Raw genomic sequence first — 18,899 nt, 5'->3', positions numbered from 1 at the left:
CATAACAAGAGAGAAGCTTATGCGGCATAAGCTCCAATCATTTTTCACTGAACAATTCAAAACATGAGGTTGGTGCCATGTTGCTACAAATGTTGGTACTGAGGGTTCACAAAATTCAGCGGTCAGCACTGAAACACATCTTCTATCTCACTGCATGTCTTGCATTATACCCACTTCGATTTACTCAAAGGTATTCAGTTGATGAGCCTGAATAACAATGTTAGAATTTGGATTCAACTCCCAAAATCTGTGAATATTTGAAAGCTAAGTCTGAATAATAACATCTCTTGATAGAGCTATATGTGAAGAGCACTGAAGGTCATCGTTTTATGAAATTTCAGGTTCACTTTAATCCAGACTTTCATCTGTAATCCAACCCTAACTCTTCCTCCAAGTAGCAGGAGGAAGCCAGGCAAGATCTTTGCATAGGCATCCAAGCATTTAGCAGTTCAGTTTCCAGTCAGTCAGTTTTGAAGATTCAGGAAATGCAGCAGTTGTCAAACTATAATCTACTAAAACTGCTGCTGTTACAGTGGTAAAGCATCTGGCAATCTCAGAGCTCTCATGTCTTGATGCTGCTTGGAGCTCAAGTCAAGATTCATTTAAGATTTCCAAATGCTTTTTCTATTTATTTTTTTTTTTTTTTTTGAGCAGCTACACTCCAAAATAAGGATATTTCTTTGATGTTTTTCTATGTTCAGGTATCTGATGAAAATCCGACTAAGAGCAAACTTTTAGCCAAGGCTAAAAACAAGAGGGCAACAAACAAGTGAGAAGGGAGAATTGATAAAGAGTGACCTGGGGAGAAAATGAAATGTCTGCATTCAATAGAAAGAGTTCACAACAACAGCTGTAAAGTCCCAACACTTCTGTCAAGAGAATGTTGAATGGTGGGGTGCAGAAAAACAGATACACACCTCCTGCTGAAGGAAGCTCAGTTTCACACTGTTTCCTCTAGTCACTAATTTTTCTCAACTGTTTTTATGGTATTCTCCAATGCATGTTGGAAAAACAGTAAAAAAAAAGGACGGGGACATTGTAAGGAAAAACAGAATCTGGGGAAGATCTGAGGTACAGATTGTGGTGATACAGTATTTAAAAATCACCAGTTAACACATAACTGGTTATACTTGCCATGTGGTTTCAACAAGAGACAGTATTCTTCACACACAATGTTCAAAGAGTTCAATAGTGGATCATGCAGCAGCTACTGGTTTGCAGCCCAGAAATGACTGAACTTCAGTAGTAGGCGAAGGGATCCCAGTAGCTCCTGAAGTGCTTGGACATTTTAATAAGTAGAAGGAGTTAAAAGTATATAAAGAAATATGGTTCTAGTTTATTACCTTTCACACAAATGTGTACTTTATGGAAAAGGCATGATACAACTAATGCAACCTTCTCTTTAAGGCTCAAGCAGAAATTCTTTAAGGTCACAAATTGCATTCTGTGTACTTTGAAGAACTGCTGTTCAAATTGGGAATGGCAGCGGGTCAGCTGGTACAAATAGCAGCTTTCTTTCCATGTTCACATACTGTAACTTTTGTATCAGTGTTGTCTAAACTCATATCTAAGTTGCCATGGGATTTCATGCCCTGCTTATTGTTGTGCTGATACACTGGCACATCTAGAGGTAATTTTCCACATGTCATCAGAAATGTAATAACACTCGATTGGTTTTGTAAGTGCAAGTGACTACCTAAGTGATGGAGGATTCCTGTCTCCTATGCATGCAAGAATAAAAAGGGAGGGCAGGGGAGAGAGAGCACAAAAGACTATGTACCGGATAAAAGACCAGGCGACCTGAATTAGTTTGTGGAAGCAGTAACATTTTTGTCAGTTATTCCTCTTTCCTGAAGGATGGAACCTCACTGATTGAAAGATGATCAGGTCAGATATGCTTTCATTTGTCAGCAGCTAAGTTGGTGTGGCACTTGCAAAATCTAGTATCACATGCGCTTCACAAACACTTTTTTTCATGGCTGCACTCTATCTAGGGCATAGGAATTGTCATATTTTATCATCTTAGCAATCTCTTCAGATCACTATCTTCTTTAATAGTATATTAAAAGGCCAGTGTCATAATCATAGGATCATGGAATAGGGTTAGAAAGGATCTTAAGATCATCAAGTTCCAACCCCCCTGCCATGGGCAGGGACACCTCACACTAAACCATATCACCCAAGGCTCTGTCCAACCTGGCCTTCAACACCTCCAGGGATGGAGCATTCACAACTTCCCTGGGCAACCCATTCCAGTGCCTCACCACCCTTACAGTAAAGAACTTCTTCCTTATATCCAATCTAAACTTACCCTGTTTAAGTTTTAACCCGTTACCCCTTGTCCTATCACTACAGTCTCTAATGAAGAGTACCTCTCCAGCATCCCTATAGCCCCCCTTAAGATACCAGAAGGCTGCTATGAGGTCTCCACGCAGCCTTCTCCTCTCCAGGCTGAACAGCCCCACCTTTCACAGCCTGTCTTCATACGGGAGGTGCTCCAGTCCCCTGACCATCCTCGTGGCCCTCCTCTGGACTTACTCCAACAGTTCCATGTTCTTTTATGTTGAGTTCACCAGAACTGCACACAATACTCCAGGTGAAGTCTCACGAGAGCAGAGTAGAGGGGCAGGATCACCTCCTTTGACCTGCTGGTCACGCTCCTTTTGATGCAGCCCAGGATACGGTTGGCTTTCTGGGCTTTGGGCACACACTGAAGCCGGCTCATGTTCATTTTCTCATCGATCAACACCCCCAAGTTCTTCTCCACAGGGCTGCTCTGAATCTCTTCTCTGCCCAACCTGTAGCTGTGCCTGGGATTGCTCCAACCCAGGTGTAGGACCTTGCACTTGGCATGGTTAAACTTCATGAGGTTGGCATCAGCCCACCTCACAAGTGTGTCCAGGTCCCTCTGGATGGCATTCCTTCCCTCCAGGGTATCAACCGAACCACACAGCTTGGTGTCATCAGCAAACTTGCTGAGGGCGCACTCAATCCCACTGTCCATGTCAGCGACAAAGATGTTGAACAAGACTGGTCCCAACACCGATCCTTGAGGGACACCACTCGTTACTGGTCTCCAGCCGGACATTGAGCCATTGACCACAACTCTTTGCATGCAGCCATCCAGCCAGTTCTTTATCCACTGAGTGGTCCATCCATCAAATTGATGTCTCTCCAATTTAGAGACAAGGATGTCATGTGGGACAGTGTCGAACGCTTTACACAAGTCCAGGTAGATGACATCAACTGCTCTACCCCTGTCCGTCAGCTCCATAGCCCCATTATAGAAGGCCACCAAATCGGTCAGGCAGGATTTCCCCTTAGTGAAGCCATGCTGGCTGTCACCAAGCACCTTGTTGTTTTTCATGTGCCTTAGCATGCCTTCCAGGAGAATCTGCTCCAAGATTTTGCCAGGCCCAGAGGTGAGACTGACTGGTCTGTGATCCCCTAGGTCACCCATTTTCCCCTTCTTGAAAATGGGGGTTATATTTCCCTTTTTCCAGTCATCAGGAACTTCATCCGACTGCCATGATTTTTCAAATATGATGGCCAGTGGCTTAGCAACTTCATTTGTCAGCTCCTTCAGGACCCGCGGATGGATTTTGTCAGGTCCCATGGACTTGTGTATATTCACGTTCTTAAGATGGTCTCAAACCAGATCCTTTCCTACAGTGGGCCCAAGGTCTTCATTCTCACAGTCCCTGCGTCCGCCTTCCAAGACTTGGGTGGTGTGGTTAGAGCATTTGCTGGTGAAGACTGAGGCAAAGAAGTCATTCAGAACCTCAGCCTTCTCCAAATCCAGGGTAGCCAGTTCTCCCGATAGCTTCTGTAGGGGGCCAACATTGTCCCTAGTCTGTCTTTTATTTGCAATGTACTTGTAGAATCTCTTCCTGTTATCTTTCACGTCCCTAGCCAAGTTTAATTCTAACTGGGCCTCAGCTTTCCTAACCTGGTCCCTAGCTTCCTGGACAACATCCCTGTACTCTTCCCAGGCTGCCTGTCCTTGCTTCCACCTTTTATAATCCTCTTTTTTCCTCTGAATTTTCCTCAGCGGCTCCTTATCCATCCAAGGAGGTCTCCTGGCCCTCCTGCTGCACTTCCTTCTAGTTGGGTTGCAACACTCCTGATATGTATACTGTTTTCTCTGCTTTAAATCTCAAATTAATCCCTTGAGAGACTCAATTCTTCCTTGTAACACATGCTTTAAAATCTCTCTGAAATCTGGCATAAATTATACCATATCTGGGCAATCTTGCTATGACATAACTGACCAAACCCTCTTCAATCTCTTTAAGGTCTTGGCTTCAGTGGTTTCCTCTGACAATATGTCCCACGGGTGAAGTACACCCTCAGTAAAAACACTTATTTTTATCAGATTTTCCTTTTTGTGGAATTCTCTGATACCTAACTTCATTTCTCATACGGTTACTGCAGTAGCTCTGTACTGCCAGGGCCCTGAGTGCACTTTTAGGCTTGAATACTGTGACCAGCCCTCAGAGCCTCCCCCAATTCCAGCCCAGCCCGAGGCCTCAGTTCCTGCCCCAGTGATGCTGCAACATTGCCAGTCTCAAGTTCCCCACAGATCTACCCATGGGTCCCACCAAGCTGGATGCCTTTCCCCAAGGAGGTACCCAGTGCCTGGGGCTGGAGCTGCCCCCCTCTGTGTCCCATATCGTCCCTGCCCAGGTCCCTGGCAGGGAGGCTATGTCCTGCCACCCCTGACAGCCCCTGCTGCCCCCTGGAATCGAGGGAGCTGCTAGCTCTTATGGCTCCCTAGCACCCCTTCCTTCTGAAGCAGCACCACAATGTTTGCTTTTCTTTCCCTTCCCAAGTCTTTTTTATGAAACCCATACAGAAACCTCTTACAAATAACCACCCCTTGCCCTCTGCCAGCTGGCAGCTCCAGCAGTGCTGACTGCTGCCCCAAGTGAGACATTTCCAGTAGCCCCTCTGCTGAGCAAGAACCATTCCCTCAGGACCTCTGGACTCCAGGGGCTGTGTTCAGTGCTGTTCGCTTTGGACCTTTCAGCAGTGCCTGTACATCTTTCTGTCCCTTTGCAACTGATGAAACTGCCTCTGGGTCTGGTGAGCAGTGACGGGGACCCAGCACTCGCCCAGAGAGCTCCTGTCACCCTCAGAAGGGACAGTCTCAAGTTTGCAAAAAAAAACAACCCAGGAAACGCTTTCATAGGTGCTCTGAATCAGTTATAAATGGACATGTTTGCACTGTAAACACCATGATCTCCCCATTAACCCGAAGATGACTGAAGCCTCCAGGCCTTACCTCCTCCAGGTGACAGCCACCAAAGAGCTCCTGACATGGCAGCAGGACCCAGCTTCATGGGGCCCTCTGATGGTCACACTCCCATCACCACCACCTGGTGCTGTAAGGGTGCCACACTGAGTCCTGAGGGAAAGGCGATGTGGGGCAGGCTGAGGGAAGCTACCCAACTCACAGTTTTCAGTGGAAAAGACATCCCATGTGCAGCCCGCCAGGCTGAGGAGAGCCCTACCTCAGAGCAGGCACCCTGTGCTTCTGCTGTCCAGCAGCTCCTCAGCAGGGCCAGGCAGCACTGGCAGCTCACATGTACACTTGTATGAGGCACCTACAGCAAAGTCTGCTCATCCTTTTTGTCAGTCAGCACAGATAACAGTATCACTACATTCTTCCCTTCAAAATCTAGCCACGTTCTGGCTGAAATGGCCAGAGCTGTCACCCAGGTAAATGTGAATGGGCCTGGGTTCCACATGAGTTGTCCTTCAGGCAGGAAAAGTACATGGCTTTTGCTCTTCAAAGCCTAGGTTTCATCTCAAATGCCAGCACAGCATGTCTTCACCGAAGATTTTCACAATGCAGAATGGTAAAAATAAATTTATTTTACTCAGGGAATAGACCCACAAAGAGGGGATGATTTTCACAAAAGTGAATTCAGCTCTTCTCAGTCATTCACTAAAGCCGTAGCTACAACCTCATCTTTTCTCTTTGGTGGCTGCTATCTAACTAAATGTGTTTTCTCTAGTCTAATCCAGTACACTGTGCTCTGTGCTGAGGTTGTTAGCTCATTGCAGCTTCTCCAGAGTCAGATTTTGTTCTGGTTTTAAATAACAGTGAAACAAACTCATCTGTGAGCTATAGATTAATAGCCAGCATGGACTTGGGCCAATGTACTCGAATGCATTAATGAAATTTCACTTTATCTCTGGTGTCTTATCTTCAAGAATATTTTAAATTTACAATTATTTCTTTTTTTTTTCTGTTGTGTTTCACTTGCTTGTAAATACACATAATACATCCTGATTGTGTTTGCATGTTGATTGTCATTCTCAGGAAAACAAATAAATAAATACTTAGTGAATAAGAGATGGATGGGTGTTGGAATTACACCAGAGCTAACCTTGAGTCTTCTCTATTCCTTTATCATCTTTGAGGGAAAGAGAAATGAAACAAAGAAACAAGAACATTTAAAGCACACCATGAATTCTTCCTTGAAACAATGAGCATTTAGAAAAGTTCCTTTCCAAGACCACCTTTGGGGTTTTTTTTAGACAGTATTGTTGTCAGGTGCATTGGGTCATCTTGAAAGGAAAATGATAAACCAGTGTGGTTTGTATGATAATTAAATATATCTGTCTACATCTGCCAGAATAAAGTTTGAAAATCTCAGCAGCAGAAGTACAAATTCCTGCCACCTAAACCAAAGGAGGAACTCCTTTACCCAGAAATGAGTAATAGGCTATTACAGTCTCTGCAGCCAGCCATAAAAGGAAAACATTCAGTACACTGCAATTATGCCATGCATCATAACCTCTATGGTTATGTGCGGAGTAAATGTAGATTGATCATTATTAACTTCAATTTTTTCCTGAAGAATCAGCCTAAGTACCTCACATAATAGAAAATAAACTCATTAGAAGATGATGACATCTGAAAATTGGAAGTCTAGGTTTCTCCTTTTCCCTTAACTAGGTCTCTCTTATTTCCCCTATTGTCTCTTTGAGGATTCTTGGTTAGAGCTGCCTGGAAAATGGGCAGTTAGGGAGAATTATTTTAGCTAGAATAGCCTGAAATAGCAGTGAAAAAGGAAAATATTTTGATTCCTAAACATAGCCGTGTTGCCTCTTGGGAGCTGTAGTCCAGGTGTTGCAAAACAGTATTCTTCTTTGTAGGTTGGGTGCCCTGTCGTAAGTAAGGGGATCAACATGCCCTCCTCTTTCATTTTATTTTTACATGGAAATGGTGCATCGCAGCAGTCATATGGCCACAACACATCAAGGAGGTAATGCAGCCTAAAAAAAAAAAAAAAAAAAAAAAAATAGCACAAGACATCCAAAGTAAGTATATGAAAGAATGTTACAAAATTCTAACAGCTATGGTTACAATCACTGCTTCAGCTGCAGTTTTTTTGAAGAAAAAAAGTACCATTGACCAAAAATACTTTCAATTAAAGTAGTTCTGTCAAAAGCTCAGCTCTCCACCAAAACCAGACTAGAACTGTATTTTTTTTGTCAGATTGCTGTTGATAAATTGAGCAGACACTGCTTCTACCTGCTTCTTTCTCAGCCCCCTGTGGATCAGACTAAATGACAGGGGCTGCTCCCTCTCATACATGAATTGCAGTGCTGAGATGCATTTATGATCATGATCACGCCTTCTAGCAGAGATTGCTACCCCAAAAGCTTAATGGAAAAGACCCTCTTAGAGAGAAAAGAAACATTTTTTTTTCTCAGAAAAAGTCCAGAGGAGAAAAAAAATCTTCTCTGGGTTCTGGCACAGTAGGTTAAGTATCATTTAGCAAACATACAGAAAAAGGCATGTTTGACTGCTTTCCTGACATAAAAATCCATGCTTAAATAGGCACTCTGAGGGGAGTGGGGTTTTGTGGGAAGCTCTTCCTTCTGGAGGATTCAGAGAACACAGTATATTGTGTCAGCTGCCCTGGAAACTGGCATAATACTGGAAATGAAACAATGATAATGAATCAAATCTGCTAGAAACAGCAATGTGCTGGGAGAAAGGTAATCTGGTAATTAGAATTCTAGCCTGAAGATTTACAGACTTCAGTATACTAATATGCCACACACTTCCTGCATCAGTCTCTTAAACCTCAATCTTCTAAGGGATCTAACACCTACTGATGCTGGTTTTATTAATAACAGAAACACATTCAAATAGTTCTGGGTCCAAAATTAGAAAGGATACTAGTATTTTTGTAAATTTAGATTAGCATACTGCTTCTAGATTTTAAGCTCGCTGCATCACTGTTATATTAAATTTGAGGGGATGAGTGAATCAAGAGTGTTCATGACCAGTCTTAAAAAGTTAAATGGGGTTCAGGATTTTGAATGCCAGGGTCTCAGCCTATTTAGTGTCATAGCAACACGGCCTGTGACCTTGGAGAACTAAGAAAAATCCTTACTAAAAAAAAAAAAGCTAAAAAGAGAAAGATATGTAAGAAATAGATACGAAAGAAAAAAATACCCAGGAGAAAGAGCAGCAACAGAAAGTTCATGTTTGGGTTTTAGCTAAAGCTGGCAAAAGTAATGAATCATCTAGATCTTCCCTTACAGCCTGGCCTGCTCAGACTTTGATGCTCCAGTACTGCAGCAAAAAGTGATGTAGGAAGCAGCCATTAAAAAACGTCTCACTCCCTTTAGCATATTTCCTTTCACAACTCTCTTCACTCCTCACTGGTCTTCTTTTTAATGGCCCTTCTGAGGAGTTAAATAGCTGATCCCCCTATTAATTTAACAGCAAGCAGGTGTGAGGTTAATCTAGCACATTCTTTTCCAGTTTTGTTTCTTTCTTCATTATCACAAATTATTTTAGTAGTGCAATTAGGCTTTTTGTTTGGATTAATCCAGGCCCTTTTGCTGCTTTTTATGAACAAATCATTGTTACCTTGGGCAATTTAGCTTATTTGCCATAAGGAATAGTAACAATCATCTTTTTCATCTATGTTTGTATAGCAGCTAATATAATAGAGCCATGCTCCATGATGGTGTCTATGTAGACCTATCACAATGTAAATAATTAATAACAACAGTTGTTTAACACTTGAACAGGACTCTGTTTTTTGAAAACACAGAACTTTTTTTTTCTCTGCATTGCTTATTGCACAAACCAAAATTACTCCAAAGGAAGGAAGCTGTGTATAAGTAAACTCAGAACTCAGCAACACATCAAAAGTGAAAAGTCAAATGGATTTTTAAATTATTTAAATATATTGCTAGCAATGTGGGTAAATAAATCTGATATTTATTTTAACAAATTTATCTGCCAAAATGCAATTATAAATCAAATAGACCTTGTGGTAGTATTGTCTCCATGATAAGAGAAAAACAATAAACAGCTTTAAAAAGAAAGAAATTTAAAAGAGCATTTTACTACAGTATGTGAATTGTACAATTGCAATAGAAAAACTTTATCAGAAGTCAGATATGCTTTTTTTGCACAACATGCTTCAACCACGCAATAGCAGTTGACACTGCAGAACAATGAACTTATTTTGATGAATCTCATTATGTAATCTTGCCTGCCTGTGTTGTAGTATTTAAGTATTAATACAGCATATAACCAACAGATTTTGACTAAAGTCATGGTTTTGTAATTCCAGCAGATTTGAGAGTCATGATTTTCCTTTGTGTAAGTCATAGCATCCCTCTTGTGGTACAGACAGCTGAGTGTTTTGATTTATGTAACCCAAATATATCCATGTTCATTATGAAGAAATTATGTCTATATGGCAATTAGAGAAAAGGTTCTTGCCCTTAAAATCTTCCTGTAAGTAGACAATATTAAAACAAATCCATTCCTACTTAAAAGTGGCATTTATGAATACATAACCAATTGGATATGAATGTGAAAGGGAAAAGTGCAAACCCAAGAGCTGTCTGGTAAGAAAGATCCCATAGATCACACATAGTTGAACATTTTCATTTCTAGCTTTTCTGACCATCTCAAAACTGATCAAAAAGAAATGGAAAATATGTATTACTATAACAACGTTGCAATACACTAGCATGAAGGGCTTCTAATCAGAGTAGAACACCATGTGCTGGATGCTATCTAATGATCTTCCAAAGAGATGACAACAGAATGAAAGAACTTACAGCTTAGAGCTCTTGTCTTGGAAAGTTGCTAAGTTAGAAGAATATAAATAATTATTCAGAAAAAAAATCACTGAATCCAGGATTGCTCATGTTCCCCTCAGAGCACAGTTCAACATAAGCAACTCAAGAAAATATCTGGGGTCCTTTTACTTTTGAAGGCCCTGCGCATGTCGTCTATCAAATCCCCAACTACACAGAGAAGCTGCAGCCCAGGTGTGGTAACTCCCTGGTACTTACCGCACTAAAATATATGTAGCCTTCTTCCACAGCATGGGGCTCAGATAAGCCATGTGTAAAGTGAGATAAAAGCTTACACATGGCAATTCACAGTGGAGCAGATCTTGTGCCTGTGGGAAGCAGAAGTTTTTGTATCCTTGGCCTGTTAAGGAGTATTTTGACAATGCTAGGAGCAGTGTGTCCAGCTGAAGAAATGGAGCAGGGCCTGGGAATTTGGCAACAAGAGACTAAAAATAATGAATCGGGTTATCTGTCTTTCATTATAAAATACACTTACTACTGTAAGACTACATTTTTAAATTATTCTTAGGTCTTGCACTTTCTGTCTTTCCATAGTAACATCTCAGACATGTGCTGTACCCATTGCTTCCTATGCTAGCTGCCCAGATGTACTGCTTTCATAAACTCAGCTATGGTGCACTTCAAATCTGCAGCATTTTTCACTGCCAGCCTTTATTCTTAGGTCACATTTGCTGCACTGGCTTGCACTTTTAGTGCTACCATTTGCTGCTTGTCATTGACAAGTGCCTTCAGCAGGTACTCAGTTCTTCTGCTGTGTAACTGACAGAAGGGAAAAAGAAAGCGGCTGTTTCAGCTATGTTCCTTCTGCAGCACACGGGGAAATGAGCTTTAGGTGACCCCGTCAACCTGAGCTAAGCATCATTCTATTGCTTTTTACTAGTTCAGCTGGACAATGCCTTATTAGTGTACCAGTGCTGTCCCCCTCTTACATTTCACAGACCACAGTAGCTATTTTATTACCATGCTATCCTTCCTCTTTTTTTTTTTTTTTTAATGTATATTGCTTTTTTCTGGGTTGCTGCCAAGACACAACTTGTTTAAAAAATCAACCAAACCCAGATCCTGGCTTATGTCACCCTAATAACCTCAACTCTGTGCTTTTGTCTCTGGGGTCTACAGCTCATGACAGCAAGTCACTTCATAAAATGAAACTGGGCTTGATGGCTCATGGATTTTTCTCCAAAAGCCCTGAAATTAACTAACTTCCCACTGACTGCAATTGTCTTCAGATCCATCCTTTGAGCTGTCCTGGAGTCACTCAGTAAGATCTTATAAATCCTGTGAAAATAAAAATGCATGAAGTCTTCTACCACATTTCACCAGCAGTTCTCAAAGCACTGAAAAGCAAGGAAAAGTATAATTATCTCCATTTTATAGGTCCTTAACACATTTTTGCATAGGCTTGACAGAACTTTTTTGAACACATTCTTGTCCTGTCACTGCTTGTTTCCTCCAGAACTGTTTTCTTAGCTAAACAGGCATATGTTAATATTTGACAATATGTTTTTTTACCACAATCCCCTTTCACTTTCAGTGCACAAGATAAATGGTGCTCAGTACTTGTGTAGCTCTTCCTATTTTGATTTAACCTCTGTGGTCCATATATGTTCTCTGCTTCTTTAATGCGTGTTACTCAGACTCTTCTTTGGTGTTACATCCTTTATCACAGGGTCTTTTGCATGTTGTTTATCATTAAAGAGCCTGAATGCTTCATGCCTGTTGAGAAGTTTGTCTTCCCAATACATAGTAGGATAAAAGAGGATGCCCTTCCACTTCATAGATAGGGAATATAATGTTGAGTTTCCTATTCTGAGTGTACAGCCTAACTGTCTAAGATCTCTTATTTCAGAACAGTCAGCTGTGCAATGTTAAGTATTCACTGCACTGCCCCTATTGAATTCAGTTTCTGTTCTGTGTGCTCAGCATTTCTGCAAATCTAATCAGATATCAAGTTGAACACTCAGAAACAGAGATATGAACACTTAGAGATAATGTGGAAAATTTTTCATTTAAGCAGGTTGCCCAATGTCATAGAGGTCACACTGCATTAATGATAAGATCATCTTTTTCCTTCCTGCTATCTCCTGCCTTTAATTCTACATCTCCCAGCTACTGCAACAAACAGGTTAGGTAATCTGTGAGGAAAAAATAATTATGTACTTAAAAACTGCATCTCACAAACTATGTTCATAGAGGCTAGTACAGTTTTTCAAGTGTTCTTAATCTAGCATCTCCTAACTTTTGAGCGAGTGACTTTGTTCCCTCTGAACAGAGTTTGTGTGCATGTGATTTCCTAGTTCTTTTAAAAAAGCAATCCAGACAAAGATTTCTGGTTTGTAGATTATATTATGACTTTGACATCAGTAAAATTCTACATTCTTATCCTGGTAGTTGAGGCACCAGAGTTAACTCATAGAAATAGCAAATTGCCATCTGTAGATCACAGTGTGTTGAGGCACATACTTCCTGAGAGAAGAAATCTGGGAATTTAATGGCTCTATGTGTATACAGATTTTTCTGTCCTGCTAGCTGCTGTCCTGTTATCTTAAGCTTCATCCACTAATTTTGAAAATTCAGTTGAGCTTTCCTCATTCAACTCATCATTCAGCTCCACACTCTTGTCCTCAGTGTCCTCATGAAGTTGCAGACTCCTCATCCACCCATGACTTTTACACACCATCCCTAGCAATATCCCTACACAGACTCTTTTAGATCTGCCCTTCACACTAGTTTGTTTCCTTGCTCAGCCAGCTGTCCCACAGATTCACTCTAGTTCTTATCTTATCCTGGCAGTAGTATATGCAATCCCCAAAACACAAAACTAAAGTCAAAGTGAAGATGCTACTGTCCAAAATCCGTTATCTGCATGTGCACAGATCCTGGCTTTGACTGCATCTTGCTGGAGTCTCAGGCTGGCTCTTTGCTCAGTGGTTTGCAAAGGCACAGGGAGGCAAGGGGACGAGAGGTGTTTTCTGGAGTTCCTGATCACACTTCTGGATACTAAGGAACTGTGCTGTTTGGCTGACCCACGACAACAGTGCAATGCCAGAGACTTAGGCTGAAATCCAAGAGAAGTATTCTTCAACTTCAGCAAACATCTGTCTGAGAAAGTTTTTTGAGAAGGGAGGCATGAGGACACCCTTGATAACGAAGATACAGACAGGAATTCACCTGGCTGTCAGAGTTCTCTCCCAATGTTGTTATAATGCTACAAGGATTTCACTATTGTGTTACAGTACCTAGAGCCATGCAGAGGTATTGCTAAGTATCCTTAAAAAAAAAAAAAGAAAGTACTCTTAAAGGCAGACTGGGAGAACAACTGAATCTTACTGTGATGGTCCATTCTCAACACAGACCTTGCCAGAAGGTTTTACAGTGGAACCTGTTTGCAAATCTCACTGATCCACAAGTAGCAGCTGAGTAGCCATGTGTCATATTTAAGATGAAAAAGTGAGAAAAGTAGTACTTTATAGAGTTATTAAAAGTTGCCAGACCCTCATGACAGGCCTTTGAAACAGAATTTTGGTCTCCTAACTCCTGCTCTTGGCCCAGAAAACAATCTTGTTCTTCTAAGACCCTATCCATTGCTATGGTGGAAGCAAGAGGCAAGACTGTATTTCTCTGACACTGAGCTCCTTGCATTCCTGTTGACTTCTGCAGGAGTTCATACTTCAGGTGAGACCCAGATGTGCATCAGACTTCTCCTTGTATAGGAAACCTAAGCACATACAGCAGTTGGCAAAGTGTTTTCTAAAGAAGTGCTGGCCTGGCTGGTGGAAGAGCTGGGACACAGGGCATTCCATAAACCACATCAAAAGGAAAATGTAGTTGCAGCCTCAGTTATGGCAACATTGATGTTGTGCTATGTGGACAATGAGCTTAAAAACCAAGAGCAAATAGGCTTCCAGCACAATATTTCATGGATTGTTAGCTGTTGTTTTTTCTCACTCTTCTCTATGTTTTAGTGGTGTCTGCTACTCCTTTCCTCTGCCTTTCCTCCCTTGGCACTCTACCTTTTACCTTTTCTGATTTCTTTCTTTTATCTTTAGGTGTTTTTGCTTTTTTTTCCTGCCTCCTTTATTTCCCTATTGTTTTTCAGCTGTTCTTCTTCCTTTCTTTACTGACTCTTCTCCCTGACAGCTAGGGGTCAAGCCAAAGCCCACTGAAGTCAATCCATAACCTTTGAAGAGTTTAGGATCAAGGTCTTATTCCTCCTTGCTTCTCTGCTTCTTCTATAATTTCTTTTCCCATGCAGCATTGTCTGTGGTGTTTCCCTACTAAAAGACGGGTTACTGCAATATGCAGGGAAGGAAGGAGGTTCAGAGAGAGAAAATCCTAAGGACCTACTGAATTGCTAAATTGCTACTCTGACAGCACAACTGCAGAAAGCCAAGGGATTTGGTCATAAGGTTGGGGTTTTTTACACTAGCTTCATCACAGGGCAGCTTTTTTCATTTGGCTGTGAGTAGTGGTCCTTGCAAAGACAAGGTTTTTCAATAAGAAAATCCCTCTCATTAAACTTTGCCTTATTTCATGCAGGTAGCTAGTGACTGCATAGTCATACACTTAATTGTTGCTGCTGATCCTGAGCCCAAACAGGCAGTACTTGATCAGAGAAACAAATTCCAGTAAAGCTGAAAAGTGGGGAAAAAAAAACATATTGACTTGATATTTACTAATATTATATAAAATCATATAAAACCACACAAAGCATCTGTTTAATATATGTAATGCATATGTGTGCACATGCGCATGTATACGCATGTAAAAAAAAGTAGATATAAAATTACCTATCTATATATGGAGAGGGAAAAGTACTGAATACGTATATATTGGATGTATTGGATATATTCTCATAGATGTGCAAAAAATATTTTGGTAGAACATTGTCTGCAGCAAATATATGCCAATGGTTGAATGCTAATACTTTTTTTGATGTAATATGGAGACAGATGCTCAGCTACTGTGCATGGATACAGCTCCATTGAAGACTGAGGCCAATAGCAAACACTGTTTTATACTGAATGATATTCTGATTGTGTATTTTTAGTCATGTCTTTATATTCAGCTCTTTGTATGGATGAATATTTTCCATACCCAGACCAGAGGCATAATAACTGCTCACAGGAGAAGCCCCATCTTCTCTGTTGCTAGCTGTTAGTGTGAGGCTACTCCAGAACAGCATGGCAGAATTAGTCTCAGTATGTGAACTTGCATGTTAAAGTTGAACATTTTGCCAGCAGAGGAGAGACCTATATTATCCTAAAATGACCAGCTGGACTCCTGTTACTAGAGTATGTAGGTGCCATCACAATCCAAGGGGTATTAGCTAAACTCCACTAATGCACCTATTTCTGATTTACAGGTAGAAATGTCAGCCCCTGATAGAGCATATGACATGTAAATCCTCATGCAGGAAACCTGTGTTTGGGTGATGCATTGAATTCAGATTCAGATCTCGGCCCTCTTCACAAGCTCATTGTTTAACACTCCTGATGATGCAGTAAAGGTAAAACAACCTGCAAATATTTTATGAAGCTTCTGCAACTTGCCTGCAGTACTTCAGAAACATGCAGTAGTGCTGCAGTCAGTGCACAACAGCTAGACTCCAGTGGTTGTTTTAATCTTGTTTAAACTATTCTCTCAGCAAGTAACTGAGAGATATAAATTATCTACTACCTGCCAGCAAGGTGCCCGTACTGTAAAGGTTTTTATGTTACTCAGGAACACATTACATCCAGCTTTGGAGATTCAGTGAAAGAAACGACAGTGTTCTTAACAGTAGGGCCACTTCAATGTAAAGGGGCATGCAGACTTCAGACTTAAAGAAAGCAATAAATACTGTAATGGAAAACTTCTAGGAAGAAATTATTGGAAAATATCTATACCTAGCTTTTAAATGACTCCTGCAGTACCTACTGGAGTTTTTTCCTCTCATATATAAAGAGCATCTGTCTACCTGTGGCCCAAAAGTACTTTTATTCTAGAATGAAGGAAACAACAACAATAAAGTACTAAAGTAAAATTCCCATGAAAACACACAGCATGTTTGCATTTCTTCTTTGTGCTGTGCAAGGTCTGTAGAAAAAGTCCACAGACCTTCTAGACCTCAGAAATGTAAACGGGTACGATGCAGAAAATGGAGGCACTGACTTACATGGCTGCGTATAGCATTCTTGCAGAGCAATGAGGTAAAAGGATTCAGACTAAACTCCAACCCAACTTGCCTCCCTGCCATACCCATTGACCACAGTGAGTGAAGCAGGTAAAAAGTACAGACACGTCACAGCTGAATAACAGAGAGCAGTCCCTTGAGATTCATGATGTATTTCTGTCATTAACAAATAGTGTTTAAGAGTTCATGAAAAAATATGAAACTGGAATATTTGACATAAGAAATTCCTTTATGTAATAGTTGCACCTTCATATCCCTGATTTTGGTGTGGTAATGATCTTCCATGGAACTTGTTAGCTGATGTGTATGGATGTGCGGCATCTGCAGCCCCTGCTGTCAGGTGCTGAGGAGGCTGCAGGAGTGGAAAGTTGCCTTCAGGGTCTCCTCTCTGTCAGATGTCAGCTGGAGAAAAGCAATGTACAGCTGTGCCTCTACTCTGAGGCCACTCCCATGTGAAGTCCTACAGGGGCTGGTCCTGTCTCTTTTACTTTTCCTCATGTGCTGAAGAGCTGTAGGAAAGGTCATGAGGAGCCGAGGGCTACAATACCATCAATCTGTTGATGGCAACCAGCTCGTATGTCTCTTTTCAGCTGATGCAATCAGTGCCATGACACAGATGTCACAAAACTTACAGGAGATAAGCCCGCAGATCAAAATCAGTTGGCTGAAGCTGAACTAAAGAAAGAAAAGATGTTGCTGGAAGGAAGGAGGAGAACTTTATGTAGTTAAGGCAGTTAAACGAATCCTGCTTTCATTTTGGGCAAATGCCATGTAGTTTGGGGTCCCAGTGTAGACCATATTGCCCCTGGATTCACTATGGCTTGCAGAGTGCTTGTATCTTTTTCTGTCTGCTCTGCTGTCATTTTCTGTGGTAAAGGTGACTGATTTCACCTTTTGTGAGAAGCCACCAGAGACTTGTTCAGGTTAAAAAGAGAACAAAGTATAAAGCTTGTCAAATAAAGCAGTGACACACAGGAAATGTGGAAGGTGTAATTCCTTACAGACATACTTACTGTCAGTCTGGTTTTGTACTTTATTCTTGGTAAAAGAGGGGTTTGAATATAGATAGATAAGTAAGGATTAGCAGACCCAGTGCAGACTTTGGAAACTAACATGATCTGAAACTGTCTGGTTTTATAGCCTTGGGCAAATCATATAATTTCTCTGCTACTGTTTTCTGATGTATAATCCAAACTCAGTAATTCTTTCTTGCTTCTCAGTGATGAATTAATGAATGCTCTTCCAGTATTTTGTGGTGCCATATACAAATACTACAATTACAGAGAAGCAAGGAGCATATGATATTAATGCCAAACAGATACAGGATAGAACTTGGGATGCTGGAAAGCAGCACACTCAGATACAGCTGTAATGAGTTCATTAGTAATGCACGACTGGATTGATTAAGTAGTTGCCACTGTGCAGAGCCTTGTCTAGAGCTGATATTGATATATTATTTTGACCCGAGACAGATGCTCAATGATCTTGTCTCTTAGTTTTGGCAATGCCTGTCATGTCAACACAAATTATTGAGCTGTAAGAAAGAAGCTGTAGTTGCCACACGGATACCCTTTTTATATTCTTCCATATATAAGAACTGCAGTTTCCCAAACTGGATTTTTTATATAACCTTTATGAAGCACAGTTTGAAATAGCTTGTCTTCTTTTTTAATTCCTTCCTGAGAATGTTTCCTCTAGCTATCATGATAAAAATGTACTCCTGTGACAAAACCACCATGTTCCAGGATTTTATCTTTACCACCACAATGGCAGCACATCCCGTATGGTGATGATACAGCACAGAAATTTTGCCACATTGAGGTTATTTTTTCATTGCCTGATACTGGTAACTGGGATGTGAAGCGTCAGAAGATATAACGGTTTCTACACGAAAGAGTCACAGGAGGATTCAAACATTCTGGATCTCCAACTGAGATCAGGGGTCTGAATGAGTCAGGGTAGTTGTGTGCAGAAGCCTTTCAGCTTCTGCATACAACTATCTGAAGGTGAGCAGCATCTGGAAGAGGTTACTTATTCCTTCAGGTCTTGACACGTTATTTGAAATGGGCTTTGGATGGGGATCTGTAGCCTTTTGCTAGCAGGCTGGTTTTTACCGATTGGGAAGCTAGCACCAAGGGTGGTGGTGACCAGTACAGTGCACCCCTCCATCTATTCCAGTGCAGGTGAGGAGAAGCAGTGCAGGTAGCATATACTTTAGGGGTACAGGTATTTGACACAGAGGATGTTTTGGTTTGGGTCCTTCCACTGAAGGGTGAAAAGATTTTTAATTTTCCCTTCCCTAAGTCTCTCTCTGGCTGTGAGTCCTTCCTCATCTCAAACTCCTTCTGATGGCTCCAGTGCTGCGCCTCATGTGGACATCCACTGGCAATTTAGGATGAGCTAAGGATTGCTAACCCCATTTAAAGGCAGGCTAACTGAAGCTGCCTGCGAATGTGAAGTGAGGCATAGCACTGTGAAATGATTTGCTGAAGGTTATCCAGCTGTGACTGAGAAAAGTACACTCTGGTTCTGCTGCAAAAGATGCCACAAAAGTGTAAATGTTAATCGTAATAAC

This window comes from Pezoporus occidentalis, unplaced genomic scaffold (genome assembly GCF_034315485.1).
Source record: "Pezoporus occidentalis ecotype Australia unplaced genomic scaffold, CSIRO_AGI_Poc_V1 ctg12, whole genome shotgun sequence".
Classification (NCBI taxonomy): domain Eukaryota; kingdom Metazoa; phylum Chordata; class Aves; order Psittaciformes; family Psittacidae; genus Pezoporus; species Pezoporus occidentalis.
This window is presented reverse-complemented; position numbering follows the sequence as displayed.